The 14,245-nt window shown below is 37.7% G+C and overlaps 1 protein-coding gene across 10 annotated transcripts in view; it reads right to left on the reverse strand.

Moving 5' to 3' along the window:
- Positions 1-14,245, reverse strand: part of LYPD6 (LY6/PLAUR domain containing 6) — a 156,207-nt gene that overhangs the window by 111,947 nt on the left and 30,015 nt on the right. For 7 of the 10 annotated variants that reach the window (XM_072613115.1, XM_072613116.1, XM_072613114.1 and 4 more), the window contains exon 2: positions 5,800-5,870. The exons of the other annotated variants lie outside the window; for them this stretch is intronic. The gene's annotated coding sequence lies outside the window, so the exon portion shown is untranslated. The remainder of the gene's footprint in view (positions 1-5,799; positions 5,871-14,245) is intronic. 10 annotated transcript variants of the gene reach the window in all.

A 14,245-nucleotide genomic window follows, 5' to 3' on the forward strand; every position in this document is an offset into this window, starting at 1 on the left:
ATGGGTAGGAGAAAGGATTGCAGGAAGGAGAGAATTTGAAACTAAAAATATTCTTTTAAAAAGTTGCAAGGAGTATGCCTATTTCTCTTCCTATGTCTCAGGAATTGAAAGAAAAGGAGTAACTAGCCTTATAAGAATACCAAGAGATAAGTTATCTTCAGGAAGAAATTCTGGTGTTCAATAAATACCACAAGAGGGAAAGAATATGAAAGGAAAAGATCTAGAATCATGGGACCATTGATTTAGAGCTGGAGGGGAACTCAAATTTTCTTTAGAAATGAATGCCCTCCTTTTACAGAGTAGGAAACTGAGGCCTAGAATAGTTGAAGTAACTTGCCAAAGGTCACACAGGTAACAAGCAGCAAAGCAAGGATTCAAAGATAGATCCTATTCATTGATCAAAAATAATTTATTGATTTTTTATTTTTTGATTGATATTTTTTGATATTTTCTCTCTACAACAGAGGAAATTTCTTAGAGGGTAGAATGCAAAGAAAAAGCAGAGTAATACAGTTATTAAGGAAAGGCTAGGGCTGATTTTCCTGGGGTAGGGCATGGGGGAAAAGGATCAGCCAGTATACCTTATTACCAGCCACCAAGTTGCCTTCACTATTGATTCTAGACCCTCCTCCAACCCCCATCCCAAACTGTTCCTGAACACATCTCTGGGGTGGATACCCAGAACAATCAGCTTACCTAGAAGGAGGAGTGAGGAGCACAATCCACTGAGAAAGAGAAGAGGGCTAAAGAAGTCTGACTCTTCAAAGGGAAAAATTCTCCCTGGGTTATCTGGGGTAGAATGCAAATTATCTTTTTTTTTTTCTTTTTAGTTTCAACCTTGGGATAAGCATTTCTTATGCTGCTTATTCAACAGAATAAAAATATCAGCTTTCTGATTCTATGATCTGTCTTCCCAAGAGTGAGTTGATGATATCAGGGATGGTTCATGAGGACAAAGGAATTTTGTTAATTTTTCATCTTTTTGGATCTTTTTGCATCAGTCAAACATATGCAAGCATGATCTCAAAAGCTGATTCAGCCTTATTGAGCTGAATCCAGTCCTCTCTCCCTGATCTATATGCACCCTTCCTTAAGCTTGAAACTCAATCAATGAAGCAACCTTTCCCAACAGAACACTACCACTCTGGTCAAAGGTCTAGGAGTAGCTCTCCTTCTCCTGTTCGATAACCTAAATCCTGATGAAACAGAAACTTACTTTTGAGAATGACTTTTGGAGTCACTTGCATTTTCATGAGTCAACAAACAGAGCATTCTACCTAGCCAGAGGCTCTCGGTGCAGCTTGTCTGGATGGTCACCATGTTATCTGTCATCTTCCAGGCACCACTATGTTTCTGGCCTCATTTTCTCCAGATCTCTATAAGCAAGAGCATCTTCACTTTGAATCTCTATTCATCTGTGCCCCAACTGCCTCATAACTTTCTACTTGGATCTCCCTAATACTTACATCCTGCATTTCCCAAGCCCACAGTAAGCCACATCACAAGGCACATCCCTACTTCCTATAACTCAACCACTAACTACTGTTGTACTGCAGAGTTTTGAGACAGTCATTTTTAGTTTTGTCATTTTCATTGTTGTTGTTTAGTTTAGTTTAAATGAACAAAAATCATCGCTACTAGGACTATATCCCCAAGAGATCATAAAAATGGGAAAGGGTCCCACATGTACAAAAATATTTATAGCAGCACTCTATGTAGTTGCCAAAAACTGGAAGTCAAGGGGATGTCCATCAATTGGGGAATGGCTGAATAAATTATGGTATATGAATGTAATGGAGTACTATTGTGCCATAAGAAATGATGAACAAGAAGACTTCAGAGAGGCCTGGAAGGACTTATATGACCTGATGCTGAGTGAAAGGAGCAGAACCAGGAGAACTTTATGCACAGCAACAACCACAGTTTGTGAGAGTTTTTTCTGGTACACTTAGATTTGTGTAATAACACAAGAACTTCTTACCAAAAAAAAAAAAAAAATCCCAATGGAGGATCTCAAGGCAAAATGTCTGCCACACTCAGAGAGAGAAATATGGAAGTCACTCACATATTGTAGCAGATCATGTTTGTGTATGTGTATGTGTTTGTGTATCATGTTCTGATTTGTTATACGATTTCTTTCATTTATCTTAGTCTGACTACATAGCATGACTATAGTGAAAATATACTCAATAGAAAAGTATATGTAGAATCTATACAGAATTGTATGCAGTCGTGGGGAGGGAGGGGGGGAGTGGGGGGTAGGTGGGGGGGATAAAATCACAATTGTATGGCAGTGATTGTTAAACATTACAAAATAAAAAAAAAAATAAATGAACAAAAATCTATTCTCTCTCTCTCTCTCTCTCTCTCTCTCTCTCTCTCTCTCTCTCTCTCTCTCTCTCTCTCCATACATACATATACACATGTATATGTATAACCCCTTCTCCATTGAAAAAGAAAACAATCCTCATAAGAAATATGCACAGCAAGTATTTATATAGCACCTTAAGGTTTGCAAAGTGCTTTGTAAATATGATCTCTTTTTATGCTCATGAGAACCCTGGTAGGGAGGTGCTAATATTATCTCCATTCTTACAGATGAAAATACCAAGGCAAATAGAAGTCAGGCAACTTGTCCAGGATCACATAGTTATTATGTGTCTGAGGTTGTATTACAATTCAGGTTCTCTTCATGCCAGATCCAGGGCTCTATCCACTGCACCGCCTAACTCCCTCAGGACCAGTCAAGCAGAGTCAAGGTTTTTTTGTCAAGTAAAACTAATTCTTGCCTTGACCATCACACATTCATGCGCACACACATGTACTTTCTCTCTCTCTCTCTCTCTCTCTCTCTCTCTCTCTCTCTCTCTCTCTCTCTCACACACACATACACACACACACACACACACACACACACACCCCACCACCACCACCACCACCACCACCAATGTAGATATAGATATAGATCTAAAGCTATGTAGCTATTGAAACTTAAAGATATTTTATACCAACTTAGTTTTAATAAATTTCAATTTAAAAAATTTTTTGCCTTAAGGTTGTATAAGACAAAGATATCTGCCAGTTTAGAGGTTTTCAATCAATTTACTTCATGAAAGTTTAGTGATTATCTTTTTAACATTAGGATAAATTTTAAGCTGCTTTTATGAAAAAGAAATACTTTTTTTTAGGGAGGAATGTTTAAGGGAAAATTTTTGTGTACATGTTTAAGTAAAGATTGTGATTTTTAGAAGGCAGATAAGCTTTATTTGTAAGTTACTTTATTGTTACACATGCACACACACGTATAGATATCTCTATTTACGAGTCTATCATCCACCATACCATCATAGGTATGAAGTTTCATCAAAGATCATCCAGAATTACTGTTGGACACTGTTGTTGATCAGAGTTCTTAAGTCTTCCAAAGTTTCATTGTGAATGTTTAAACATTTACAGTGTTGTTACATAAATTGTTCTAGTTCTGCTCATATAACTCTTCATCAGTTCATACAAATGAGACTAGGTACTACAGGGAAGGTAGAGGCATAGCCTTGTGGGAATGGTTCTAGCTTTCCACAACACTGAGTTGTTATCAGAGTGGGATAATGGGAAGAGTGTTGTAAAGTTGGGAGAGGCAAATTCTGATCTCGTTTCTGATATTTGCTAGTGATGTTACCACAGACCCTCAGTTTCCTCATCCACAGAACTATCATTATTATTATTGTATAATAATACCACTACTTGGAAGACTTTCCCTAGGATAAGAGTACCTCAGGTATTTCCTCCAGGATAATAATACCACAATAACTTCCCTCACAGAGTGGCTGTAAGAAGCAAATTAAAGTGTTGTATAAATATTAACAATTATGGCCGGTTTTGCGATGGGATACAGACTACCTCTCAAAAGGTACAAGCCTAATGCTCCTCTTTCTGCACCGTGGAATTGTTCTGCTGAAGTTTTATGCCAGATGTTAACAACATTTTGGAGAGGGTATCAGGCTTCCACTGCAAAACAGAACAGAGAAAATTATCCCTGTGTTTTGTAATTTTCTCCCAACTCACACCCCATGAAAATGTATTTGGAGCGGGAGTGAGTTGGCAGATGGGGTCCAGAAAACGGAGTGGCATTGTAGGCCAACTGAGTTAGGGGGAGAGGAGGGCTTCCTTCTCTCTCAGAACATACCCACCGAAGGAAAATCTCAGTGCCACCTCAGCCCCTCCAGCTCAATTTAATTTGCTTCAGATTCTAGAATAGCTACTTATGTAGATGGCCCTCTGCTAGGAAGTGTTAAGTTTTCCACAGGCTACCATGCAAGCAAAGGACCATTAGCTCTCTACTAGTCCTGGGACTGGGGAAAAGTAGGTGTTAAGTAGAGAGTTCCCTAACTTGGTCTGTGTGCTATAGCTCATTTAAGATCAATTTAACTAATTAATAATTTCATCATCACAATAATCAGTATCATACAACAATAGAACCAAAATCACCATTAGTATTTTATTTTGATCTAATATCTTTTAAAAACTAAGCTCTACACTGATTTTATTCAGCCCACCATGCCAAAACAGAAATGAGCACGGACTGTTGGAAACTGTAAAAAGCAAAACCAAACCAAACAAACAAAGAAAAACTTTCCAAATGCTTCAGAATTTGTGTTAGTTTCACTTGGTTTTAAAGTCTTGGGTGATCAGGTGAGGATGTGTTAAGAATGTGAAAGTCTGACAAGTAAATAGCAGAAGCAATAAATGAATACTAGGTATGGAAAGCAGTCAGGTGTCCTTTCAGCCAGAACTAGCCGCCCTGAAGCTCATTAGTTATTCAGAAAGTTGAGACATTGCCAATCAGAGCAGGTCTGATCAGGCCATGTTCTTCCACAGTCCAAGTGTGCTCAACTAATCTCAAAATCAAATTTTAATTTCCAATTAAAGCATTTTATGAGGAATCAGAAGAGTTCCAAGCAAACTAGAAAGAAAGGACAGGAACAGGATTTTTCTGTACATGTATATCTTTTAAATTCCCTGTCTTTCTAGGGTCACAACTTCACAGGATTTGCAAACTCACTGTTAGTCTTGGATTCTGCACCACAAACAACTACTCCTGCTGAGAAATTAATCCCTCTCTTATCACTCAAAGCTCGCTGAAATTTATTTGAAATTGCTGCTAGTTGTCTCTGGGAATTCTGCTGGCCCTCTTTCCAACTGATGTACTACATATGTTGAAATAGTATTTCAGAAATGCACTCTGTAGAGCATACTTTAAAAAAAACAAACCACAACACTATTCTACACTGGAAATTGTAGATCAAGGGCTCTCTGGGTTTCTGTATTGTGGTGTCTACATTATTAACAAGCAAGAGAGAAGGAAAAGGGGTATTTTTCCTCTCCACTTATTACCCACTGTCAGTTATCCACAAACAGGGAATGAAGGAGACTTGAGTCAACTTGTTAAAAGCTATTCTGTAATTTTTTCTCTTTCAAAATATGTTCTCTCATTATCACCATTAAATACCCAGGTACATGCAGTGCTATGCAGAACAAGTCAGACATATACAGCTTTGATTAGGATCCGATGTAGGAATTTTGTTTTAATGTGACCTTCGAAATAGTCATCAGACCAATAAAAATGTAAGCAACTAGCACAGGATGGGAGTTATAGGGGGCAGAATAAAAACTTCTAGTGGGTATCTGGATATCCCCAAATATCATAATGCCCCTAAAAACCTTTATCCTGATACACAGATGTTAAGACACATTAAAACTGTTAAGATACATAGACACAGAGACAACTGAAGAAATACATACCTTCATAATTTATACTTTTCCAAGGACTTAACACAACTTCTGGTTTGATTCTCAGAACAACTTGATGAGTTCTGTAAGGGAAGTATTATTATCCCTATTTAGCTGAATAAACATTTAATAAATGTCTACGAAGTGCAAAGTACTAGTAATACCAAGACGAAAAACGGCATAGTCCCTGGCCCCAGGGAGTTTATAGTCTGCTAGCCCATTAGATAGCTAAGAAATGAAGTGCAGAAGTTTGCTCCATTTAACTCAGCTAATTAATTTTTGACAGGTCTCACAATTCCTATTTCAGTTCTTTTAGTACTATAATATGCTTCATAAGTAAAGTTCAAATATTTGTACTCTATCAGAGCCCCAACTACAATGGACAAATTTAGATGGGCATGGGGGTGGCACAGAGGTGGCTTAGAAGTCCTAGTACAGTTGGCTGCTCCAGATCTTCCAAAGTCCTAGTCCCAGCTACCCTGGGAATTAGGAAGAAAGCTCAACCTTGGGAAAGGAGTGCTATGGGGATAATAACTGTGGACAATTGTATCCAGCACCTCTGGAGGGTCATAGGGCAGAATTCAATGATGGCAGTAACCATGGGGAGGAATCTTATTTTCATAGGGAGGATTCTGGTCTACTTGGATATCAGCACCCCAAGGCAAAGCTCTATTTACCCTATGCTAGCTGTAGCTTTACACTATATACAATCAAGCTGCAACTGAATTCGTAAAGCAATGAAATAAGGACATATTCAAGTTTAGACAAGGTAGGGAATTTTAATACAGCAAATTCTGAGCAAGGAGGAAATGTTAAATGATAAACACATATTATATTTGAAATGTCTCTATAGCCATGAATTCCAACCGCTTTTCCCCCTTGGCACTCTTTCCATAAGCTACTATGAAGAAAAATCTAATGGATCAAAATTTCAACAGTGATTATTCAAGTGTTCTTCCTTGAACTTTCTTGCTTCTTCAACTTGAAATTTAGAGCCCACTTACAAGTCTATCAGAGAACTTCTGAGGGGGTCATGGCACCCTTTATTAAACAAACATTAAGTGTCTTCTATGGAGATACCTATCTTGGGAAGATTCAAAGATAAAATAGGGTCCTTGACCTCAAGGACCTTACAACCTAGTTTAGCTGAAAAAAAAAAAAAAAGTGTAGAACAGCTTTTGGTGATATTAGTAACAAACTCGGGGCTATGTGAATGATATTAATACACTTTTTTCAAATCTCTTTTAGAGAGTCCCAAAATACTACCTTCTTAAACACCTTTAAACTCTGTTAGAACGCCTAAAGAGAAATAATTGGAATAAAAAAGGTATTTCCAAAAGAACGATTTAGAACATAGAGGACCATGAAACCCTGGCAAGAGGACAATTGGGGTAGAGGAAATTACACTAGATGTGTTTGAGAATCAGTTTTATAAAATAAGTTCTTGTATGCACTAAAGTAGCCAATCACAGGGCAAGAATAGTCAAAATGGTAGGGAGAAGGGAAGATGAAGATAAATTTAAATGAGTTGAAGAATTAGTTTAATTGGCTATCCCAACTTCTTTTTTTCCTCCAGTTTCTTTTTTTTTTAATTTTTTAAATGTTTATTTATTTATTTTTAGTTTTCGACATTCATTTCCACAAAATTTTGAGTTCCAAATTTTCTCCCCATCTCTCCTCTCCCCCCACCCCATAACATACTTGTATTCTGATTACCCCTTCCCTCAATCTGCCCTCCTTTCTATCATATCCCTGCCTTCCCTTATCCCCATCTTCTCTCTTTTCTTGTAGGGCAAGATAGATTTCTATACCCCATTACCTGTATTTCTTATTTCCCAGTTGTATGCAAAAACAATTCTCAGCATTCGTTTCTAATACTTTGAATTCCAACTTCTCTCCCTTCCTCCCTCCCCACCTACCCCCACTGAGAAGGCAAGCAATTCAATATAGGCTATATATGTGTAGTTTTGCAAAAGACTTCCATAATAATCATGTTGTATAAGACTAACTATATTATTCCAACTTCTAAGAGAGAAAAAAAAACCTTAAGGATAATCAGATATTCTGTACCTTGAACATTTTTTTGTTGTTCAGTCATGTTTGACTCTTCATGACACCATTTGGGGTTTTCTTGACAAAAATACTAGAGTGATTTGCCATTTCCTACTACAGATAATTTTACAGATGAAGAAACTGAGACAAGCAGGGTTAAGCGACTTGCCCAAGGTTAAATGTCTGAGACCAGATTTCAACTTAAGATGATTCTTCCTGACTCCAAGGTCAGCGCTCTATCCAAATGCCCCACCTTGCACATAGTAGGCACTAAGCTAATAGTGAATGAATGATTCTACAAATGCTCACTTTCTCTTTCAAATACTCACATGAATCTCTGGGCTTATTGATTTGGATGCAACCTCCAGAGATGTAGATTGTGATGCAGTAATGTGTGCTTATTCTCTCCTTCTCTTGTCCACACTCTGATATAATTTTACTTTCCTCTTGACATCATGTGAGTAACAAGGGAGCACTCTTGCTGTCTATCTGTCATCCTTCACCTTCACCAGGAGAGCAGTGTATGTTCTATTTCTATCACACATTTCCCGGGTGAAATCTTTTACTCCTGCTTGGCTTTGACTTTCTTCCTTTTAAGTTATATGTTGCCATTTACTTATATCCATCGTGTGCATCTCAGCAACATATGAAACTCAAATAAGAATGGTCATTCTTCATCCCCACCTGTAAGAGTTCTGGTCATTCACTGCTTTACAAATAAGACCCACCAACACGAAATTACTGGCAGGCATACTGTATTTGATGTGAATTATATTGTAATGAGAAAAAGCCAATGTATTATTTGTCCCCTCTAAGACAAGGGTGTATATAGCTCTACTCGAAACTAACTCACAGAATTTTTGACATCAAGTAAGGAGGGTAGTCAATTACTCCTGAAAAAGGTGGTGGCTCATTGCATGATAATGGGCTCTTTGATTCAAAAAGCAAGGAATTAACCAGGCAGCCAATAGCTAGTCACAGCTGTGTGATTAACCATCTGTTTTTTAAATCTTACTTTTTCCTTCATGGAAAAGAATGGAAGTTGAGTTACACCCTCCACCTCAAATTTCATCCTGCAGTGAATGGGGTTATAATTTGTAATACTAAAACAGTGGGACATTTATTTTTGTTCCAACTGTGCTGAAATAGCTACAGTTTTAGCCTTCGGGGATATATTTATGGCTATATCAGTCAACAAGCCCAGAAAAATAGCTCTTGGGGAATATGATCACTACAGAGGGTAGAAATAAAATAAGCATGTTAACATGGGCCAGGTGAGATTTTTATTGATGTATTCATCTCTACAGCCACCCAGAAAGCACATTCCAAAAGGGACCTTGGAAAAAATGTCAGGTAACTCTATGAGCAAATCCTTCATCAATCCTCTTAAACAAATGCAGTTTTTTTCTGCGTAAAACATTTGCACATTGTCAATGATAATGTGTGCAACTCCGACTTTGATATAGGCACTTGAGGCATAAGCTCATAAGTCCTCTTTATTTAGGGAAAAATCTAGTTCAACATTTTCACTGACAGTCAGGGTCACATATTTAGGCAGCCTCTGAAAATACTGGATCAGGAAAACTATTGTAATGCAGTCTATTTATAACTCCATTTCAAGCTGCTTATTTTAATAAAGTATAGTGGGCCAACAGAAACACTTTGGTATTCAAAGGACAGCACATTTTCAATGAGCACAGAACAAATTTCTAAGAGATTTTGAAGAGGTTTACAGAAAGTGTTGGATAAGTTTGAATTTCCTTAATCCGTGTTTGCTCACACATTTTAACTAGTCAGATGATCAAAACAAATAATTAAATATTTTATATCTCCATACATGAAATTATTCCAACTATATCATAAAAGCTTAGAAATCTTAGAGATCATCTATTCCAACCTCCTCCCCAATGCAAGAATTTCCTCTACCAGGCCCTGCCTAATGGTCATTTAGAGTTATTTAATCATTTAGTGGCAGGTAACTCACTACTTTATATAATAGTCCATTCTATTTGAGGGAGGGGAGACTTTAACCGTTAGAAAATTCTTCTGTATATTAAGCAGAAACCTCTCTCCTTCAGTGGAATTTTTTTCTATTACTCTCATCCTGCCATTATTCTAAATTTCTTTCAATTTCAGTTTCAAAAAGCTAGGTGTTACACAGGATAGAGCTCAGTCCCTAGAGTCAGGAGGACCTGTGCTCAGATCTGACCTCAGACCTTACTTCCTATGTGACTCTGGGAAAGTCACTTAACCCTGTTCACCTGTTTCTTCATCTGTAAAATGAACAGGAGAAGGAAAGGGCAAAACCACTTCAGTACCTTTGCCAAAAACAAAAAACAAAAAAAAACCCAAATGGGGTCATGACTGAAATGCCTCAATCACAAAACAAATTGTGGTGTATGAATACGATGTAATGTTATTATTTTATAAGAAATGACAATGATAAAGAATTCAGAGAAGCATGGAAAGACTTTTATGATCTGATACAAAGAGGAATAAGCTAAACTGGGATAACAATATGAGCAACTACATGGAAAGAGTTAAAAAAAACAAATGAGAAAAACAAACAGAAATGCGCATGATTCCAATGACCTAATGACCTCTCAGAAGAAATGAGAAAATGCACTCCCCTCCTTTCTTTGCAAAAATAAAGAATGATGGATATGAAACACTGCATATACTAACAGACATGGCTGATGTGTTGGGTTAGTTTTCCTGGACTGCTTTTTGAATATTTATAATAAGGAATGAAGGCTCAGTGCCTAGGGGAATGGAGATACATAAAAATAAAAGTTATCAATAAAAACAGGATAAATTTTTTAAAATAAATTGCTCAATTACAATATGTGGAGAAATGTATCTGGATGAGTTCTTATAAATAAGGTCTGAAGGCATTATTACACTACAGTTTCAAGATGAGTCAACACATGATATGGCAGCCATAAAGGTTGATTAGTTTGCATGGTATCCTAAAAATGAAGAGGGCAGTTCACTACAGCCTTCTGTACTCTTCCCTACATCAAACCACCTATGGAATATCTTGTTAGATGTTTTAGATGGGATACTGACAAACTGAAAATTGTCTAGGAGCGGTGACCATGATGGTGAGGGAACATAAAAGCATCCCATATGGGGAGCAGTCAGAAGAACTGGGAATGTTCAGACCAGGAAAAAACCAACATAGGAAATATTTGATCTCTCTCTGTAAAGATCACAAAGTCTGTTAGAAGAAAAGAAGGAAGCCAGTCTGAAGGAAAATGACTTAGATTCAGTCTGCTGGGTCCCAGAACAGAAGCCACAGAACAGTGAATTTGGGATATGAGAGGAAATTTCCTAACAATTATATTAGGGAAGCTAGGTGGTGGCAGTAGATAGCCCTGGAATCAAGAAGACTCATGTTTACGAGGCTTATGAGAGTATGTGGCCTCAGACACTTACTAGCTGTGTCATCCTGGGCAAGTCATTTAACCCTGTTTGCCTCAGTTTCCTCATCTGTAAACTAGAAAAGGAAATGACAAACCACTCCAGTATCTTTGTCAAAAAAATCCAAATGGGGTCACAAAGAGTTGGACATGACTGAAATGACTGAACAGCAACAAAATGATGATGTGCCTTAGAAGACAGTGATTTCCCCATTATCAGAGATCTTCAGGCAGAAGCTACATGACCATATTTGGGGGATGCGCTTTTGTATTGAGGAATTCTATTCAGGTATAGGTTGGATTAAATGACTTTTGAGGTCCTTTCTAACTTTGCAATTCTAGAAGTCTATGAGATCCTGGGCGATGACAAGACACTCTTTCAGTTCTTTAAAGGGGAAGAAGCTGATTCCACCCTGGTTTCTGTTTTGCAGTGGATGATGGTGTAGTTGATAGCATTTGGAATTGGTTGTCAGCAATCTCACCTCAGAAGCTTACTAACTGGGTGACTCTGAGAAAGTCACTTAAGTGCTCTCAGACTCAGCTTCCTTATCTGGAAAGTGTAGCATGTACCTCACAGGGTTGTTGTAAGAATTCAAAAAGATATCACATGTGTAATGCTTTATAAACTTTAAAGTATTCTATACATCCTAGATATAATTGCTATTGAAATCCCAGAAAGAAGATAAAGATTATTCAAGACAAAGGAAGGGAGAGTGTGGTAGTTCCTCTTTCTTTCCTGATGTTGGTCTTGAGATTATTTCATCTTCTGCTACCTTCAGCACTGCCTTTCTGCCCTTTCTTGGCCTGTTCATGAGCAACATGAGGACAGTGAAGAGATTGGGATTTATGCAGATTTCATGAAAGAAAAATAATGCAGAGGCAACCAAGAAAATTATACTGGCTAGACAGAGTATGAGTGTGTATGTCTGTGTGTTTGTGTATGTGTAGAAAGGCTATGATGAAGGCAGCAGAAGAAAAAGCATTCTTTTCTAAGACTAAAATATATATGCATATATGTTATATATGGAGGGTTGGAGGGAGAAGTATGCCAACATAACTTTTTTAAGCAATAAAAATCACTTCTTTTGACGGTCTGATTATCTCTTGCATGTTGACTGATATTTGACATAATAGTAGGTGTGTAATGTATTTAATTATCTAAATGTGCATGAGGAAATCCCATATGAAGTGTCTGCTCAATTGTAGTTGTATTTTATAGGGCAGGAGAGAATTACCTTGGAAGTGTATGTCTTTAAGTTTTTATCCCTTGAGTTTATCTACTCCAGGGAAAGGGAAGGATGTCTAATTTACCAGGTGGCTAGCTGTAGAGTATCAATGTAGACTAGGATGTGTGTGAGCACATGGAAACATGGGTAGGGTCATAAGAAATGTCCAAAAATTGAATGGGCTCAAGTAGTGAGCGCTCTTCTTCCTTACCCACGAACCACCAAATCTACCCCTACCAGAAGTTGTTATTAGTCCTTCATTCTTGAAGAGGACCATGACATCAGGGAGGTGATGCCATGACATACAAGAGAATTAGATTTAAATGAGGGAGGGCTGTACAAATTCATCAGCCTCATTTTCTCCTCCGTAGCCATCTGGGTCCAATGGCAAGATAGAGATCAGGACGACTGAAAGTGGCCCTTCTCCCATACCATCAACACCACTGAAAGCATTCTAACAGAGGCTGAAAGACTTCTTAGATGTTGTCTTGGGAATTCTGTCAGTAGAGAAGAGACTAGATTAAGTCCCTTCCCAAATTTAGAGTCTGTCATTCAAAAATCCTATGATGGGGGATAGGAGACAGTTCTACCCATTTGCCTTAGTGATGGTAGTATTGTTTTGGAACTGATTTTATATAACATATAGGAGCCTGAGGTCTTTATTTTTTTAAACCCTCTTTAACATGTGAGAACAGGTGGGGCTTGTGATTTTTGGATGGTACCAAAGCCAAAATTTTAGTCCTTGGATAAATTTTATAGCCCTAAAGCTTTTCTAAAACTATTTGCAAGGCTTTGATAACTCATATGCAATAGCTAGTGTTTGCATGCTCAGATTAGCTAGACTGTGGGCTCTGACCCAGACAAATAGGAGGAGTAATTGTGGTGAAACCACAACACCCTACCTCAACTGATATCACACAAATGGAAGCTGTGTGCTTGGGGGGAAAAAAAAGGATGATTTTCTCCCCTACTCTGCCAAAAAAAAAGTGCAAAGTTAATTAAAAACTTTGATCAATAGAAAAAAGGCTGAGATCCACAGGTTTATTCTTTGATGTATCCAAATGGAACATTCACAACCCAGAGAAGGAGCACCCAATGTAACTTAGGCAATACAAGAAATTGGTTTGGGACCAATAAGGGAAAAACTAATCAACTTAGTTTAAGAAACTTTTAATTAAATTCTCATTCTCTTCATAATAATGCCATATTTCAGGATCTCTACTTTAAAGAGCTATCTACCCTGAGCTCAAAATGATGGAACATCTTCAGTCTCCCATGTTTTAGAGATTAAGAGCTTTATGACTCAGACCAATTCTGCCACAACTTGTTCTCCTAGTTTCATTGTGTGTGAGGAACGAAGATCACAGAACCTCAGTTTGTCCCTTTACCACTGAGAGTGCACAGAGATGTCTGACTTCCTCCCTGGATTTCTTAGGATTCAACTGCACTTTGGTTCTTATTCTGAGATACTAACCCTATGATAAAATGTGCTTTGTAGCACAATAAATGCCTCATCTAAAGTATTCATCCCTTCTACATATCACAGTGCAGACAAAGGGCTGTTCAAAATCCAAAGGAGCAAAGTCTTCTGTGGCTGACCTGCAGCCCCTGAAAAAAACTTGGCAATGCAGGACCAAAAGGCCAAATAGCTTTAATGCTGCTGTAATGTTGGTGTGGCCATTGTGGTAATAATAATGATGATAATGAAGATATGATAACTATCACCATCATCATCAACAAGTAGCAGTTATACAACAC

Source organism: Notamacropus eugenii, chromosome 5 (genome assembly GCF_028372415.1).
Source record: "Notamacropus eugenii isolate mMacEug1 chromosome 5, mMacEug1.pri_v2, whole genome shotgun sequence".
Classification (NCBI taxonomy): Eukaryota; Metazoa; Chordata; class Mammalia; order Diprotodontia; family Macropodidae; genus Notamacropus; species Notamacropus eugenii.